Source organism: Stegostoma tigrinum, chromosome 9 (genome assembly GCF_030684315.1).
Source record: "Stegostoma tigrinum isolate sSteTig4 chromosome 9, sSteTig4.hap1, whole genome shotgun sequence".
NCBI classification, from domain to species: Eukaryota; Metazoa; Chordata; class Chondrichthyes; order Orectolobiformes; family Stegostomatidae; genus Stegostoma; species Stegostoma tigrinum.
In genome coordinates this window covers 44,495,568-44,515,641 of record NC_081362.1, presented here as the reverse complement: position 1 = coordinate 44,515,641, position 20,074 = coordinate 44,495,568, and the positions used below count along the sequence as shown (strand labels likewise).

Below are 20,074 nucleotides of genomic sequence, written 5' to 3'. Positions count from 1 at the left end.
AAGGAAAAAAAACAAAACAGAGAAAAAAAAACAAAGCAAAGAAACCGCCCCGGCAGTCGTCACCCCGCACAGTCCCATATGGCCCCCTGACTTGTTGGGGAAGGCGCCAGCTGGGCCCAGTTACCAGATAGGGTTCTTTTCCCTTTTCTGGACGAGGGAGCTCATAGGGTGGTCTTGCCCACCGCGCCTTGGCGGCGGCTGCCCCAAGCTTTAGCGCGTCCCTCAGCACGTAGCCCTGGACCTTGGAGTGCGCCAGTCTGCAACACTCGGTCGGGGTCAGTTCTTTCAGCTGGCAGACCAGCAAGTTGCGGGCAGACCAAAGAGCGTCTTTCACCGCATTGATGGTCCTCCAGGCGCAGTTGATGTTGGTCTCGGTGTGCGTCCCCGGAAACAGCCCGTAGAGCACGGAGTCCCGCGTGACGGAACTGCTCGGGACGAACCTCGACAAATACCACTGTATCCCCCTCCAGACCTCCTGTGCATAGGCACACTCCAGAAGGAGGTGATCGACAGTCTCGTCCCCCCCGCAGCCACCTCGCGGGCAGCGTGCAGTGGTGCAGAGATTCCGGGCATGCATAAAGGATCTCATTGGCAGAGCCCCTCTCACCGCCAGCCAAGCAATGTCCTTGTGCTTGTTTCAAACTTCTGGCGATGAGGCATTCTGCCAAACGACTTTGGCAGTCTGCGTGGGGAACCACACGACGGGATCCACCCTCTCCCTTTCCCGAAGGCTCCGGAGGATACTACGTGCTGACCACTGCCTGACGGCCTTGTGGTCAAAGGTGTTTCCTTTCAACAATTTCTCCACGAAGGACAGGTGGTACGGAACGGTCCAACTACTCGGAGCGTTCCGCGGCAACGAGGCCAGGCCCATCCTTCGCAACACCGGGGACAGGTAGAACCTCAGTAAGTAGTGACACTTGGTGTTTGCGTACTGAGGATCTACGCACAGCTTGATGCAGCCACACACAAAGGTAGCCGTCAGGGTGAGGGTGGCGTTCGGTACGTCCTTTCCCCCATTTCCCAGGTCTTTGTACATGGTGTTCCTGTGGACCCGGTCCATCCTCGACCCCCAAATGAAGTGGAAGATGGCCCGGGTGACTGCAGCGGCGCAGGTCCAGGTAATAGGCCAGGCCTGCGCCACATACAACAGTACCGAAAGCCCCTCGCACCTGACAACCAGGTTCTTACCCGCGATGGAGAGGGACCGGAGCGTCCACCTGCCCAGCTTCTGCTTAAATTTGGCGATACGCTCCTCCCAAGTCTTAGTGCATGCCGCAGCTCCACCAAACCAAACACCCAGCACCTTCAGGTAGTCTGTCCTGACGGTGAAGGGGATGAAGGAGCGGTCGTCCCAGTTCCCGAAGAACATGACCTCGCTCTTACCCCTATTGACTTTGGCACCCGAGGCCAGTTCAAACTGGCCGCAGATGTCCAACAGCCTACTCACCGACCGACGATCGGTGCAGAAGACGGCGACATCGTCCATGTACAGGGAGGTCTTGACCTGAAGGCCTCCGCTGCCTGGGATAGTCACGCCCTTCAGGCTCACGTCCTTCCTGATGGAGGCAGCGAAGGGCTCCACACAGCACACGAATAAGGCAGGAGAGAGCGGGCAGCCCTGCCTGACTCCAGATCTAACAGGAAAACTGTCTGATTCCCACCCGTTGATCGAGACTGCGCTAACGATGTTGGCGTAGAGCAGCCGGATCCAATTGCGGATGCCCTCCCCGAACCCCAATTTGGAGAGGACGTCCCTCGTGTAAGCATGAGAGACCCTGTCGAAGGCCTTCTCCTGGTCCAGGCTGACAAGGCAGGTGTCCACCCGCCTGTCCTGTACGTAGGCGATCGTATCCCTGATGAGCGCAAGGCTCTCAGCGATCTTCCTGCCCGGCACAGCACAGGTTTGGTCAGGGTGAATCACTGACTCCAGGACAGACCTGACCCGGTTGGCAATGACCTTGGCAAGGATTTTGTAGTCCACGTTCAAAAGTGAAATGGGACGCCAATTCTTAATTTCTTCCCTCTCCCCCTTCCTCTTGTAAATGAGAGTGATGATGCCCTTCCTCATGGACTTGCACATTTCCCCTGCCCGAAGCGCACTATCGTACACCTCCAGCAGGTCCTGGCCGACCAGGCCCCACAGAGCGGAATACAGCTCGACCGGTAAGCCGTCGCTTCCGGGAGTCCTATTCCTCTGCAAGGACTTGAGGGCTCTGGCCAGCTCGTCCAGGGATATCGGCCGGTCCAGCCACTCCCTCGTGCCGTCGTCTAAGACCTCCGTGATAGACGACAGGAACGACTCGGAGGCCGTGCTGTCCGTGGGCTTCGTGTCGTACAGTCCGGCACAGAAGGATCAAAACGTCGGGCCGAGACGACGTCACCGAGCCGTCGTCCTCCTTCAGCCGGCTAAGCACAGAGCTCTCTTTGTGCACCTTCTGAAAGAAGAAACGCGAGCATGTCTCGTCCTGCTCCACGGAGCGGACCCTGGACCGGAAGATTATCGTGGAGGCCTCCGCGGTGAAGAGTGAGGCTTGCTGGCCCCTCACCTCGCGGAGGTCCTCCGTGACATCGACCCCCATCAACTGCAGAAGGAGCAGGTTCTGCACCCTTTTCTGGAGTCGCGACAGCCTTCCCCGCCAGTCTCTCGCCTTCTGAACACCCTTGAGGACAAAGAACCTCTTGATGTTCTCCTTCACCGTCTCCCACCAGTCGCCTGGAGACTCAAAGAGGGGTTTCACGGTTCTCCAACCGGCGTACTCCCTCTTAAGTTCCTCGACGTTCTCTGGGGTCAACAGAGTCGTCTTGAGCTTCCACATCCCCTTGCCGGCCGGCTGGTCGTCCTGTAAGTGACAGTCGGCCAACAGGAGGCAGTGGTCAGAGAAGAACACCGGCTCGACACCGGTGGACCTGACCGAGAACGTCCGTGACACAAACAGCAAGTCTATCCTTGAGCGGATCGACCCGTCTGGCCGTGACCCAGTGTCCCTCTGCTGCGCTCCGTCTGCAGGGGTGCTGACGACGTCGAGCAGCTTGGCGTCCTTCACCGTGCCCATCAGGAATCTGGACGTGACGTCCAGTTGAATCCCCCCACCCGCTGTCCCCACGCCGGATCTTCCATCTGCAACAATGATGCAGTTGAAGTCTCCGCCTAGGATGACCGGCCTGGACGTAGCCAGCAGGGGTGGAAGCCGCTGCAGGACGGCCAACCGCTCACTCCGTACCGCTGGGGCGTACACGTTGATCAGCCTCAGGGGAGCATTCCTGTAGGTGATGTCAGCCACTAGGAGGCGCCCCCCCACCACCTCCTGAACTTGAGAGATGGTGAAGTTGCGCCCCTGCAGCAGAATAGCCAGGCCCAAGGAGCGACAGTCGTTACTCCCCGACCAGATCGAAGGCCCACAGGTCCAGGCGCCGGACCATTTCCCATACCTGCCGAGGTGCCGTATCCCGCACTCCTGCAGAAACAGGAGGTCCGCCTTGATGGTGGTCAGGTAGGCCAACGTGGACACACATCTCGCGGTTGACTTGACGCTGCACACATTAATGCTCGCAATTCGTACCCCATTGTGAGGCAGGAGGGTCCGGCTCCGGGTCAGGCTGGGGACGCGCTGTTTCCTCCTTCCCACCTGGAAGTTCCGGGGGGCCCTCCAGTGCTCCAGCGGCACTTGACTGGGTGTCGGAGTGAGCCTCAGGATGCCTCCCGTCACCTGGAAGCGGGGTGCTGCTTTCCTTCCCCCTCGAGACCTTTAACTTCTGCTTCGGGTGGGCCCTCTCCGAATCCTCCTCGTCAGAGGAGCTCTTATAGCCCGCCTGTAGCTGCCTCCTCCCGCCTGATTGTTGCGGTTCCTGGGCCCGTCGACGCACCTTCCTCCTCGCTTTCCGGACTGTTGTCCACTCCCCTGGGTCGCCTGTCGCCGCCTCCATTGGCTCCGGGCTGTCGGGGGGGAGCGGAGCCTGCAGGGGCACTTTGCTGGCCTCGGGCCCATCCTGCAGGGCTGGGCCCTCCTGCACATTAGTGGGGTCCTTGCTGGGCCCTGGTGCCTTCCTCTCCTCCGGGGGGGCTAGCCCCGCATTTCCCCTGCCGGCGACCTGGGCGTAGGTGGTACCCCACTGCGGGCATGCCCTATAGAAGTGGCCCGCTCCCCCGCAAAGGTTGCAGTTTCTCTCTCGTGGGCAATCCTTTGCAAGCTGTCCCTCCTCCCCGCAGTTCCTGCAGATGGTGGCTTTGCAGTCGGCCGCCATGTGACCTGACCTACCACAGGCATGGCAGACTTTAGGTTGCCCTGCATAGGTCAGGTAGCCCCTGCTCCCGCCGATCGCGAAGCTGGAAGGTGGGTGTGCGACATTCCCGTCTGCGCCCATCCTCAGCGTCACCTTGACCTGCCTCTTACTCGTCCAGATGCCAAAGGGGTCAACGATGTCAGTTAGGTCCCCTTCCACGTTCACGTACCTTCCAAGGAAGGTCAGGACATCAACTGCTGGCACATGCGGGTTGTACATATGTACAGTCACCATACAGCTCCTCTGCGCTGGCATCACAAATAGTGGGACAGCGGTCAATACAGAGAGGGGGGCCTCACCTCCTTTCTCCTTGAAAACCTCCAGGAAGCGCTCGCAAAGCTTGGCACTCCGGAAGATCACATCGTAAAAACCTCCTCCGGGGAAATCCTGCAGGCAGTAAATGTCCGCAGCAGCGAGCCCACAACAGTCCAACAGGACCCTCTTCACGAAGAAGGTGCGGTCCACAGGTGCACCTTCATCCACCTTCTTTACAGAAACACGGATGGTGTTCCGGACCCCCTGACTTGGGGCACGAGCACTTGCCGCAGCCATCGTTGCAGGTTGGCTGCTCCCCTGAACCAGCGTTAGGCCGAAGCCAGCATTAAGATCCACTGGTCGCAAGGGTGCACAGCCAACCCGACGTCCTCCTTTCACCTCCAAGATAGCACTCTCGTCCTCTCGGTCCACAAGAGAGTGGGTCTTTATTGTGTTCGAAATGTAAGCTAGTTCACTGAGCTTGCCGGTTTGTTTCCAGATGTTTCGTCACCATTCTAGGTAACATCAACAGTGAGCCTCCGACGAAGCACTGGTGTTATGTCCCACTTTCTATTTATCTGTTTAGGTTTCCTTGGGTTGGTGATGTCATTTCCTGTGTTGGTGATGTCATTTCCTGTTCTTTTTCTCAGGGGATGGTAGATTGGCTCCAAATCAATGTGTTTGTTGATGGAGTTCCGGTTGGAATGCCATGCCTCTAGGAATTCTCGTGCGTGTCTCTGTTTGGCTTGTCCTAGGATGGATGTGTTGTCCCAATCAAAGTGGTGTCCTTCCTCATCTGTATGTAAGGATACTAGTGTTAGTGGGTCATGTCGTTTTGTGGCTAGTTGATGTTCATGTATTCTGGTGGCTAGCTTTCTGCCAGTTTGTCCAATGTAGTGTTTGTCACAGTTCTTGCAAGGTGTTTTGTAGATGTTTTCTTGATTAACCACTGCTATTTTGTTGTAGCTGGCACTGAATCAAGATTTGATTTCCTTTTACAAGCGCATAAGAGGAAAAGCAACAGCTCAACACCTAGCAGACCAAAATGCTAATTACTAATTTCTTTTGTCTTCACTATATTTGATGCAGACTGACATTTATGAAAACTAGTATAGTGGATTCACGTACTCCACAGCAGTCAGGGTTGACCATTACTGAGCTCATAAAATGGCTGACAACTGCCCCTGACAAATCTGCAGAACATGGCTGACTGTAGGTAGAAAGCCTTGAATAAAATATTTTCTTTATTTAGTCTCAGCCAGTCAAACAATAGCAAAGAGATAATGGGAACTGCAGATGCTGGAGAATCAGAGATAACAAAGTGCTGAGCTGGATGAACACAGCAGGCCAAGCAGCATCGTAGGAGCACAAGATGTCTAATCAAGGTTACTGACTGGGATGGAATGTACAGCTGCAATTTTTTTACATAGGTTACAAAATTTTATTATAAGTAGTTGTTTTTCTTGAATTATTTGATGAACCTGTTAAAATACTAACAGTAGGTTTTAGTTAAGATTCTTTAGATACTCATAGATATAGATTCCATAATAGCTGTAGATCCTCATATATTTTTCAAAAAAAAATCAAAAAAGATTCAGGAAGTAGAAGTGCCCCACTTCCCTGCTTCCACCCTCTCCCCCCTCCATTATTATTAAAATCTGTGAAAACACCATGACCATGGGTGCATCACCAGCCTGTCCATCTCTCTAAAGATACCGTACCAGAGAACCAATCACAGAAGATAGCCCAGCACCACTGACCAAATGTATCAAAAGTGGGACACATGCGCTCTAAGTTTTAATTGTATACAATCTGAAGTTTTTGTGTGCCTTACTGTGAAGGAGATCTGAAGCTGTCACAAAGTTGTACCAAAAATGAAGTTGCATCTGAATCTGTCACCAAACTCCGACTTTCATTGGAAAATATGAGATCTAACAACAGCTTTTCATTCAGACCATCTTTACATTGGCTAATAGGAAAATATGCTTCACACTACAGTTTGGGTGCTAACACCTAATACAGGACAACTGTTATGTGGCAAGGTCTCCATAGCATGTGTTAGACCCTCTCGGCACAGTGCTGCACCCATCACATTCACAAATAATTATTTTAAGAACACCTATAAACACAGTAACAGGACACTACTGAGAAAAAAAAGATGCTGGAGTGTGTGATTCACAGGTGCTGCAATACAGTAAACTTCCTCTTTGTTGTTTTGGCAATCTTCATTTAATGAAATGTCTTTAATGTGGTGCAACATCTCCTTTGTAAAAAGGGTATTTTTAGAAGTATTCAAATGATTGAATACATTAACCACTGAGGATTAGATAGTTTAAATTCAATTATTTGGAACTTGTCAGTAAATCAGTGAATGTCAGCTAACTCCTGTTTTAACAATACTAATCAATCTGGAAAGATAGCATGGCGCTACACCGGAGAAATGCATACAGTGAAGAGCAGGCTGCTCTTTTCTTACTGCGTGCAGTACTTTATATTTAACCATGCTAACTTCCTTCTGCCATTGCTCTGCTCACTCACACAATTTATCCAATTTATTTGTTAGATCCTTAACTATTTCCACAGTTACAAGTGGTCCCATCTAGTTTGGTATCATCTGTGATTTAACCCCATCCACAGAGCTTGTGAAACCAAGTAGCTAATGTAAAATAGAAACAGTAAAGGTTGTGCAATAAGTCTCAAGGCAGCACCACCTCTTCATCAACATTCTCTTAACTAACCATTGCATCAAAATAATCAGTTAATCCTCTTTTCCATCCAACATTTTTGTTTGAATCCCGTTATTCTAAACTTAAGTAGTAACATTTCATGTAGAATGACTGCTGTGCAAATTCTCATGCTGCCTGGTGTAGAATACTCTCAAATAATTTTTGTAAGCCTAGAAACTCCAAATTGTTAGATTTGCCATACTGCATTTGGAAAATTGTTTCTTTAAAAACATAGACAAATCTTGCAAGACAAATCCTCTTTCAAAGCTCTTGCTGCCTAATTTCTAATATTTTGCCACCATACTGACATAATTGTCTTTAGCAATTTTGATCACTGACGTAAACAAAATACCACATTGTTATTTAAATGAAAATTTATCAAGACAGATTGACACTGAACTCTTCTGAGTTCAGTCACCTTGCCAAACTTGCAACAATTTTATTTTCAGAAAAATTGAGCTCTCAGTTCTAGCAGAGTTTGGAACTGTTTATGTTATCTATTTGTCAGTCATGAGTTAACCCTTTGCCCCAGAAATAAAAAAAACTACGAGCTTGTTGTGATCTTGCCACTGAGGCACACATGCTAAGTCATATTTTTTATCATGTACTTCTCTACATGGAACATACATTATCTGTGACATTTATATTTACAGTGACATTGCATCCTGTTTGGGAGAATGTCGCCTCAATTTGCACAGCTCTTCACTTTTATTTTCAAATGGACTAGCTGATATCTCTAGGTTCCCCAAGATTCACTCAGATAAAGCAAACTCACTGGATTGCTGGCCCTTTTTAAAAAAAATTCGCTTGTGGAACATGGGTGTCACTGGCTGGCCAGCATTTCTTGCCCATTCCTAGTTGCCCTTGAGAAGGTGATGGTGAGCCTCCTTCTTGAACCACTACAGTCCATGTGACATGAGTCAGTTTCGGTACTTGGCTGGATGGCTGCTTTGCGATGTCATTTATAACTTAAACTCATTCCTTCATCCAAATGGCAAAACTGTGGTTCCCCCATTTTCTTTTGGGCCCACAATCCTAATGTGTAGCTCATGCTTTTACACATTAAAGAATGCAGTCGATTAAAACAGACCTGCAAATCGGCAACCGGTTACACTACTTAAGTACAAAAGTGTACTGGCATGTACGCTTTTCCACAGAATACGAACAAAGTAAAATTAATTGAGGAACAAACTTTCGATCTGATCCCATCAGCTTCCCACCGGGCAAGTTAGGTTTAAATGAGGCTAATGTTTCTCTTCTGATATGTATGTCTGGAGACATTGAAAGAAAGAGTCTCAAACAGTCTCTCATATTAGTTCTACTTCCAGCCTATCTATCCCCCTAAGGATGCTTCAGAAGATGCTGAAACAGTAGAGATTCATTTTCAATCAAATTTCTGATGTCAAAACAAAAGCTGTGATTACTACACAGGGGAGGACCTATTACTGACTATTTGGAGGTGCATGATATTCCTTTCACGTCAAGCCAAAAGAATTTACATCCTTGGTCTGAAAATAAGTTGCAGATTGCAAAGGCCCCACAGGAGTTTCTTGTACGAACGTTAAAAATCGCAAGGGTTGTTACTCTTAAAAGTCAGCACTTTGTTTGATGAAAATCCCACATTGAGAGATTTAAGTGAAAGGTATATTCAGAGGATAAGAATTCAAATTCAAGAAAATGTCTTCCATCAAACTAGCCAAAGTAATAGTCTGTAGAAAGAGTTCATAGAATGGAACAGCACAGAATGAGGCCTTTTAGCTCATTTGTTTTTTGAAGAGTTTACTCCCTTGCTTGTTCCACGTAGCCTTCTGAGTTATTACTTTTCAAATATATACTATACCATATTAGTAAATTTTGTTTGGAGCCTGGGACAGCTTCAACATGCTTCCTGAAGTGTGGCCCCCAGAAAGTAATACAATACTCTGACTTAGACCTACAGAATGATTTTTAGGTGTTTATCAGCACCCTTCTGTGTCTCTATTTATTAAGCAAAGGACCTTGTGTTTTTTATAAAGGTGTTACCAACTCACTCCACCACCTTAAAAGATCTGTGCCTGCGAACTCCCAGCTTCTCTGTTCCTATAATCCTCAAAATTATACCACTTAATTTATATTTTCTCCTTATTTACCCCATTTCTTTATACTCCTTTACATTACATTTCATCTGCAGTTAAACAGTTGAGCATTTTGAAAAGTATCAAATTTTGGATTTCCAGCAGCCAAAGACTAGCTCCAACTTTGAATTTAAGAAGTCCAATTACTTTTGAATGAATGATTTACTGTAGTTTTTAGCAGTTTTACATCCAGATGTCTATTGCCCTTACAAATGTTCATGTTCTAAATGAGCTCAAAGTGGTTTAATTGAATCTATTCCAATTCCAATCTCTTTCCTACTTACTTCTCCTTCATTCTCCAGAGACTGTGGCATTTTCAATTGTGGGCAAACATGAAACCAAAGTAAATTTTTGAGCAAAACAAATGGCACTGGAAGAGCAAAGTGAAAGGATGAGCTATTACATGGATGTTGTAATCACAAAACTGGTGGAGAAAGCAATGCAATTTTAAAATGCCATCTAATTTAAAGGGCTAAATTTTAACTGAGTAAATTAGATGTGTTTGAGCAGAATTGGAGTGTTAACTTCTCAAAAAATGTGGTTGTTAACTCAAATCATGAGATCTCCAACCTCTTCACATGCTAGGATTGACAAACTGTTCCATTGCCCCACTCCTCAATTACTCCCTTCCCTTTATTTCCCCCAATCTATGGCACTCCCTTTACCAATTATGCCTCTAAATCCTGGTTAGCATGCCCATTCAAGCTGAACTCTTGCTCCAGACTTGGACTAAACCTGCTGCTCTGGCTGTTAATCATGGGCACCTAATTGTAGGCCTGGACCTCACTGTCAGATTGGGCCTCTCGGCTGGGTTTCAGACACGAGAGCATAATTCCTTCCCTAATAGTATTGTGGGTCAACCAACAGCAGGAGGACTGCAGTGATTCAAGAAGGCAGCTCACTAACACCTTATTAAGGGCAAATAGGAACAGGCAAATAAAAAAAAACAAAAGAACTGTGGATGCTGTAAATAAGGAACAAAAACAAAGTTACTGGAAAAGCTCAGCAGGGCTGGCAGCACCTGTGGAGGAGTTAACGTTTCGGGTCCGGTGACCCTTCCTCAGAACAGGCAAATAAACGCTGGTCAGCCGGTGATGCCCGCATCCCACAAATTATTGTTTAGAAGTAAGGAATTCCCAAAAGATGAGCTGTTCCCCACCGCCATGCCCCCTCGATTTTCCGACTGCTTCCTGTGGGTCAAGTCAGTGTAAGTTCTGTACACAGCCTTCCAACCCCAGCGAACATGCCTCCTCAGAAGCAGAAGCTCGCTTGATGTTATATTGACATTTCAAAACAGGTATTATTAATGGAGTAAGGGACAGAATGAAGGTCCTTCTTCCAGGGGACGGCGGCAGGAGGCCATTCCATGAAACCGTCTGGCCTGGACCAAGATAACAGTGAATTGTGCCAATGCCCCTCATGAACACACCTGGCATTGGTGCCACAAGAAGGTGAATAGTCTCCTGTACTTTTAGCCTAACTGGCACCATCTTCTCTGTGCAAGCCTCACATTCACATAGGCATCACTGAGTCTACTGCACAGGGGTATCACACTGGAACAAAAACAGAAGTTGCTGGAAGAGCTCAGCAGGTCTGGCAGCATTAGTGAAGACAAAATCAGAGTTAACATTTTGGGTCTGGTGACCCTTCCTCAGAGCTGACATGGGTTATGCCTTTTTATTTTCATAAATGTTGCCAGATCTGCTGATTCTTCCCTGCAACTTCTGTTTTTGTTCCTGATTTACAGCATCTGTAGTTTGTTTTGTTTATTACTCAGGGTACTCAGCTTGAAAGCCTCAGCATCATACATATGATACACACTCAAATCATCGTTCTCAAACTATTAACCCTTCCTGGGTATTGCATCTCCTACTCATGGGATGGTTCACCATCTCATATGGTTATGCTTTCTCCCAAATTAGGCTAGCACCCAATGCCATCATATTCAATCCTCTTTATCTTATTGCAGAAAAAGCTGGTGTAGAAACACACAGAGAGGACCAAAACTGGTGGCAAGGAGCTGGACGTAACTATCCTCAACCCTCTGAGCTAAGGCCAAGACCAGGATTATTCCTGTGGGAATGAGAAGACAGGAATGGACCAGGAACCAAAAAAATTACATTCTGCTCTTGTTGGATGGGCCAAAAATACATACATTGATCTGCGTAAGTCTTTGTGCTTCTTCACAACCTGATACTTGCTCTTTTCTTCTGTAGGCCCTAATGGCACACAGGAGACAGCTGAGCAAAAGAGGCTACAGCCTGACCCCTCTGAGGAGGAAGCCTGTAAACCCCTAGAGGATGCCTGCCCCTTCCACCAGTACTGTGACAATCACCTTGCTGGGTACCCTGGTTAGATTAGACTCAAGGACACAATCTGATGAGCAACACATCAGTGATACATGTCCACAGCCAGTGGAGGAAGAAACAGCTGAGGTCTCTGACACTCCGAAGACTGCCAGAGACCAGGCACCTGCTCAGCTCCATTCAAAAGACATGCCCCATGTCAGCTCTAGAAGGCCTCCTTCCAACCTTAAAGCCAGCTAACTGTCCTCAACTGGCTGATACTGCTGGGTGGGAGAGTCAGGAACCTGGCATGAAGAGTCAAGTGCTTATGTTGGGTTCCTGTCCTTGGACAGAAAATACAATCCACTATTCTATTATGGAAATGCTTGCAGATTGAGCCTGCAGTAGTTACTATCCATTGATCAATTAAGTGCAAGGAAGTCCTTGTTTCAAGCATTGTTAATGTATAACTTGTGCTGCGTAGGTTATGCACAAAGTTTGACAATATTGTAATAGGGTAGTATATATCAAATAATCACTAAACCAGACCTAAAATGCTACAGATTTTGAAGTTAACAGTTCAGTGTCAATATGGAAAAAATGGCCACAGAAGCAAAGCACGACATCTGCTGCACATCAGTAACAAGCGCAGGAAGTCAAAAAATACTGAAGTTTAAAGTTTAAAAAATACAGAAGCTCCAAATGTTTAACCTTGAGGTTTCAAATTGGCTATTTTTTAAAAAAATGTTAACAAGTCTTCTGCAAGTCAGAAGCCAGGAAACAGTCCAGCCTTCATACTTTCCAATGTAGACTCACCATGTCCCTCAATCCTTGGAGAACAGCAAATGCAGCCGTGTTTCCTCATTCACATATCTCTCTCAGAAATTCTTCCAAGCTGGTAGATCTAAATGGATCATTGGAAAATTGACATTTCTCTCTACAAACTGCTGCTTTTTCAAGAGTTCATAACTAAGGTTTGTTTGCATCTCGCCGCGCAAGCTGAGACCCTTATTACCATAATGGCTTAATTTGTACAGTGAGGAAAAAAAGGAACATTTTAACCATGATGTTTTCAAAATATTGGCAGAGAAGGTACTGTGATTGAAAGGCTACTTCTGAATGTTTGTGAAATTCTCTCTACATATGATTCTATTATCCAGAGACAGTTTCTACCAATTCCTCTCTGATGAAGGGTCTAGGCCCGAAACAGCAGCTTTTGTGCTCCTGAGATGCTGCTTGGCCTGCTGTGTTCATCCAGCTCCACACTTTATTATCTTGGATTCTCCAGCATCTGCAGTTCCCATTATCACTTCTACCAATTCCTGTTTGGTTGTGAGTACAGGCTTGACTACAGACAGTAACTTGCTTTTTCGTTGAAATCCTGTGAAATTTGGGGAGGCAGTGGCCTAGTGGTATAATTGCTGGACTGTTAGTCCAGAGATCCAGGTAATATTCCAGGGACCCATGTTCAAATCTGACTAAGCAATTTGAATTCCAGATTTTTAGTGAATTAGGAGTCTAGTAAGGACGGTGGATCTATTGCCAATTGTCAGAAAAAACTCACTTGGTTCACTAATGTCATTTAGGGAAGGAAAATGCTATCCTTTCCTGGTCTGGCCTACATATAACTCTAGATCCTCAGCAACGTGGATGACACTTAACTGCCTGCTGGACTGTTAGGGATGGTCAATAAATACTGGCCTAGCCAACAACACCCTCATCCCCTGAATTAATTTTTTAAAAATGAAGAGAGCACAAAACATAGTTATTCCATCATAAATTCAAATGTATAGTCAATAGTCCAAGATTATTATATCCACTTTGTATTATTATAATAGGTTGTTATCCCAGTGACTATAATTTCAAACAGCTACTCTCATATTATTGTCAAACTTGAGGTTAATAAAATTTTATTGTTTAAATATATCTGTCAATCATTTGGAACCAGATCAATATTTCATTATATAAATAATTGTTAAATCAAACCAATAATCAAGCAAAGCAAGAATACAAAGTAAAGTGCAGACCTTGGCTCCGTACAGCAAGCAAACAAACCCAACTTTTTTCCTCAATTATTCATACATTGCATCCCAATTTTGACAGTCATAGACCTCTGGCTGAAATCAATAACCCACAATTTGTAGTACTGGAACATAAGGTGTCAATGAAAAATGAAATACTCATCATAAAAGTATGAGAAAAACTATAAATGCTCAAGCACAAACTTTTTCTTAACAGGTAGAAAAATGTTGGAAATGGTCAGCAGTTTGATTGACAACTAAAAAAGATGGACAGATGAATGAGGGATTCTCAATCAGACTGACTGTTAATCATAAGAAATGAAATGCTCTGGTTTGTTATAGATTGTGTCATGCAATGACTGATTTACTTTGTTTTAAACTAGCCAGACATATGGTGCTACCACATTGTCAATTTAATGTAAAGATAACAATGCAGTATAACAATGCTGTAAATCTTTATATATAATGAGCAATAGTAAACAATACATATAAAGGAAATTCACAAGGCTAATTGAACTGTTAGAGAAAATAACTGCTCCATATAGTCTTGCCTTATAAGGTAAGATGTCATGGCTAAGAGCCTAACCTCACAGCTGTTCAGTCTGTATACTGTTCTGGAGGTCAAAGTATGTCAAAATCCCTGTACAAGGTAACTTGTTTCCAGTAACCTCCAGAGCTGCTACTGTCCACACAGTCAGAACAGATCAGTTTTCTGACACTCTCCAAAAATCCCCTGCTATGTGCTGTCATACACCTTATGATCCTTTCTAACAGGTGCATTCATATCAGTGGGAAATATTGCACCAGACCACAACCCAACATGTCATTATTTTATCCAGGAATTAATCAAATTGGTCAAACTTTGAAAACAACGTAGATTTTTCTCAAGCATTATTTCAGTTAAATCTAGCAAATTGCAAGAGCAATATTTTGCATTGAAAAAATCATTGTGGTTAAAAATCTATGAAAATGATTAATTTCGATGGAAAAATCTCATCTTAGGAAACCTTATATTTGCCCCCTTTGAGTGTTCCCAAATCTGTCTTTGTTAAGCATTAGGAGAGGTTTCTGGAATTCAGCATTGTTAGACATGTTTAGGACTGCAAGCGGCATTTCATATCTATTCTTTTTTAATTTTTAATGCTGTGAAATATTGATGGCAAGAATAGAGACACTAACAGTGGTATCACTGAGAAAAAGACACCAAACATTTGCAGAATTCAATGCAACTGTTTTACACGGAAACTTTGTCTAATATACTTGCTTAATGTAAGTGCTAAATTATACATCATTATTAGATACTGTTTTATTTGTTCATAATCTTTGACCATGTACTATATTGCTGTGTTTTTCATGTAAAAATCAAAAATAGTTAGTAAAAACAGACCAATCACAACACACACTGTTCAAGCAATACTGTTATTGCAATATAAATGATCATTATAGTAATTTGAAATAATTTTTCAGAAGCAGAACAGCATAATTAATGCTGTAATGGCCATATATTGGATTATCCTGACATATTTTGCTGTCTAAGAGTTAGATTTAATATCAGCGAATATTATTTAATCTTAGTGAACTATTAAAAAGGAAGGTCTTTACTCAAAGAAGGATCATTTGTCTGAAACAACCATCCAGATGGGTTAATAGAGGTTAGAATACTTAAAGGCTATTAAAAAAAATTGTTGAATGTCATGATGAAAGATTTAGAATAAAAGAGGAATGAACTTTAATAGGTTTAAGAGGCATTCTGACATTTTTGCACTTTCAAGAAAATAAATAAATATTAGTGTGTGTTACCCCATGTAGTTTCGACACAGCTAGATCCATTAAAGATGCCAGCTGCCACTGTCCACATTGGCACATTTCAGACCTCTCTGACTAATTGGTCTGCAATCAGTCAATGATATCCAATGTGATTTTTCAAGTCAGATTTGCTTTGATCAGAATGACACCTCATTTATTGGGTTTCCAATCAAGCAACAGAGAAGAACAAGAGAGTTATAATGAATATTGTTGCCATTGTCGCATTCCCTGTATCTGGTAATCTGTAGACTGTATAAATGTATTCAATTGCTGAAACTGTGCAGGACAACATTATTAAGGAAAGATTCCCATCTATTCATACACAGGTGACAAAAAAAAGTGATATATGTGCCAGTTAACCTGGCACCTCCCATGGCTCAATTATCCTTGCCAATTCTGAACTGAGCAGGAGGTTATAGATGGAAAACTAATTGATGAGCCTCTTTGGTCTTTCCTCTCATGGCATTCTTTATGACAGATTACGGAGGCTGCAGTATGTCACTGTGGCACCTGACACCAATTCCAAATCTGTAATACCAAAGACAAGAGAGGCATAATTGTCCATGTTTTACTGCAGAGCATAGCGAAAGACTGTACATTTGGCCTGTGAAAGATAAAATTCAGCTGTTTTGATTTTACAGGGGCAGATGGCATACAGTAAGAGAAAATTATTGCCAGTTGCATTCTGCACAGAATGCTAATTTTCTGAGGTACTATTGCTGACCCAGAGATGGGAAAAGGTGTGTGCATAGCAAAGATAGACAATAGATATAATGCACTTAACTGCACACACATTTTTTAATAGCAAGATTTATGCAGTTTTAAAATATTAAACCTTGCAAGGGAACAAGGACAGAGTATGTGCACATCCATTTAGCTACAGAGAGGGAAAAATGGGTATTCTTAAGAATGAAAAGCAGTATAAAGGGAAAGAAAAAGTGTTATTGTCACCTAGAAATTGATTTTGCACACAACTGTATAAGAAACAGCTGGACAAGCCCAAATATTGCTAACATCAGCAGCAGTATATTTTGTATGCAACAACTGTACAGCATCATCATCATTGGCCATTCCTTGTAGACAAGGATGACTCTTTTCCACTCTCAGGGTGAGTCTGTAGGTAACTGTACAGTCCGATGCAGCTTCCCCAGACTCTGCCAAACTTGGGACAGGTAGTGGTCATGGGAGAGGGTGGGTGGGGCATTGGTGTGGCAGTACGCTCCTTATGCTATTTTCACCTGGTTTTGGTTTCTCCCCGATGGAAAGTCTCAAGATGCTCAACAGCTTCCCAATTGCTCCTCCTCCACTTTGGCTGGTCTTGGGACAGTGATTCCCAGGTATCTGTTGGAATGCTGCACTTTGCCAGAAAGGCCTTGGGGGTATCACTGGCGTGCTTCCTCTGCCCCACCTGGAGCTCGCCTGCCTTATCAAAACTGGGATTAGAATGCCTGCTTGTGGAGTCTCCTGTTGGTATATGGATAACATGCCCACCCCATCGTAGCCAATCGAGGGTGGTCAGTGACTCAGTGCTGGGGATATTGGCCTGGTTGAGGATGTTGGTGTTGGTGCATCTGTCTTCCCAGCAGATTCCAAGGGTCATGAGCCAGCCTGCGGTGGTGGTACAGTTCCAGCACCTTGAGATATCTGCTAATAAATAGTACAGCAAACTGACCATTGGACCTATACATACAAGATCAATCAGAGCTCTGATGAAAGATCAAAGAACTGTTACATTAACTTTTGCTACTTTTTGCACAGATTGTGCCTGATTAGATGAGCATTTCCAGCATTTACTGCTTTTATTTCAGATTTCCAGTGTCTCCAGTATTTTATTTTAGCAACAAGTCAGATACATTTTCACCAGAAACTTGTGCAAAAGACAGTGTTTTTAAGATAATGGTTCTGAAAGGGTTAACGTGTATATTGTTCTACCCATTCTCCTAATGCTGCGCACGGTCTGTGGGCAGAGACAAGGGTCACTGGACCGGAAACATTAACTCTGATTTTTTATTCTCAGATGCTGTCAGATCTCCTGAGCTTTTCCAGCAACTTCTGTTTTTATTGTTGATAGAGATAAGGAGTTGTACTCTAGTTTTCACAGGAAGCAGGTGTATTTTTACCAACTCCAAAAAAGGTCCCAATAGTATGTCTGACCAAATATAGCTGTATTTATTGGTATCAATGAAAAAAAAACCTTATTATCTAAAAATAGTGCCTCTTCTGTAGATTGACTATGGTGGTTATCATCTGCCAAAAATTACTGTATAGGTCAAAGACAAAGATTAAGGAACGACTTCAAACAGCCTTCAACTAGTAATGCAGATGGATGGAGATGGTAAATAGCACAAGGTGCCAGCAGTGGCCATTTGACATAATACAACAGACAGTAGGCTATAGGTTTACGTTGTAATTTTGCTGGGAAATGCAAGTGGATCTTTGCATTCATTCGATGTGAAAGCTTTAAGGCAGTATATGAACTAGAATTGCATTATAAATAAAGGTGCAAAAGGTGCTCCTATGGGAGCCATAAATAACTTGCCACATTTTTGAAAATCCAATAGTCAATGTATTAATCATGGTTAATTGTATGCAAATAGTGTGATTCAACAAAATAGACTGGACTGAAACCGTGGTGGCTAGGAGGGGGTGGGGGGGCATGTGTTTATAATATGTATCCTCGTAAACAAAAGTTTAAAGACACTTTGAAAGATTGGATCCAGTTCTGAACTTCGGCAGCTAACCTTGGGATTTAACAAATTAGAAACCAGGAAGCAATGTTATAATTTTTTTTGCTAGTTACTTAAAGGGATGAAGGATTGGGTAATCACAAATAAATATTCAGCCATTTATAGATAGCTATCTAACTGCTACAGCTGACACTATCGCACTATCTTTGAAAAAAGACAGAAGCTTACCTGCTCTGTATTAAAAGTTAATTCCAAGGGTTACTTCATCAGCCTTCGCTAGTTAGTCATGTTTTACTATGAAACTGTGCAAACAGCATAGCACTGACTATGGACTGTGCACCTTTCGTTTCATTTAACATTCTTTCTCTGTTCATGTTCATGTAGCTCCACTTGATAAAGGGACTGGAATGGCTGAAACAATCCTGACCATTCTGTCAATTTAAAAATGGCACTTACAACATGATGAGTTGATAAAGATGGATATTTTAAGGAGTTGGTTAGTTAGTGAAATCTGCAGTGGGAAAGGCCTTGTGTGTGATTGCAGATATCTAGACACACCACTTGCTCCCAATTGTGGGTGTTATAATTGCAACTGAGCACAAGTAATAAGCAAAAGGACAAGCTGCTGGCATGGCGGGGGGGGGGGGGGGGGGGGTGGTAAAGAGTAGTCAGCATGAAGTCTATGTAATGAAGATCTTCTAGAAGAACTTCTCTTAGCTCCACCTAAGTTGTCTGTGCATCATCTGGTTTTTTGCAAATGAAGTCCTCACAGTACTCTGCCACTTCTTGCAGTGAGAGCTGAATGAGGATCACACTGCAGTGGTTGTAAAGTTGACAATGGTCCTGAATTGCTTTGGTGTCATGATATTTAAAAGCTGCAGCAAGTGCCATAACAGGCATCTCCCAGTTCACCATCCATTGCTACAATGGAGAGATGACAGACATTCTATGTTAGGATAGGAGAACTCGTTGTATTCCCTCGGAATTGAAAACAAACCAACGGAGCACACATATATTAAACACTGTTTCAACAGCCTGTTCATGGTGGAAGTAAAAAAAAACTCCATGGTACCAAACCAAGAATAGCTCTCCTGATAACCGGGCCAACTATTAAACCTCACTCAATGTGATTTAAATACATTTATCTCATTGCTATTTCTGGAGTTTTGCTAAGTACAAATTGAGTACTGCATTTTCACATATCATAACACTGACTATATTTGCAAGGTCATTAATTAGTTCTGAGATTATGAAAAGCAAAGTTTAAACACTGATTCAAACCTTTGAAATGGACTTGTATGTTTTTCGTTTAATGGTATGCTTAGTTCAATTCAGTCTTTCACCAGAATCTGCATCCTTTTTGTGTAATCCTCACTGAGTGTTATCCTCTGAAGAATCTAAATTACACCATTTAGAGCCATTTTGAAATGCTGTGATGATGGCAACTGGAAATCATCCAAGGAATGTTTGTAAGGAAAATAGAAGTGAAGGTTAAGACCTTTCTTCATCGCTACCATCTTTTAATTAAGAACATAATTTCAGGTCTATACCGCAACTGCATCATGCCAAACACGTGCGATCAGTGATTTTACCTGAACTGTTTTAAATCACATTATTTCAGATTTTTACACATTCTTGAGAAACAGAACGTCTTAAAATGCATATGTTTTTACTTGATTTAGAAAATATTTACAAACATATTAGCATATGAGCTTAGAGATGGCTTTTAAAATTTAGGCTGATTTCCAACACTTTGTCTCATGTTCACAGATAAGAATTATATACAGTAATGTGCCTTAGGTTAATAACTACTTTTTAATTACAGTACAACCATTGTAGGGGATCACACGAATGTTCATTAAACTTTGTCTCTTTTGACTGACAGAAAATATCATG

The 20,074-nt window shown here is 44.0% G+C and overlaps 1 long non-coding RNA gene across 1 annotated transcript in view; it reads right to left on the bottom strand.

Moving 5' to 3' along the window:
- Nucleotides 1–18,514, bottom strand: part of LOC125455087 (uncharacterized) — a 67,933-nt gene extending 49,419 nt beyond the window's left edge. The window contains exon 1 of the long non-coding RNA XR_007248134.2: nucleotides 18,407–18,514. This is a non-coding gene — a long non-coding RNA (uncharacterized LOC125455087). The remainder of the gene's footprint in view (nucleotides 1–18,406) is intronic.
- Nucleotides 18,515–20,074: the final 1,560 nt, after the last annotated feature.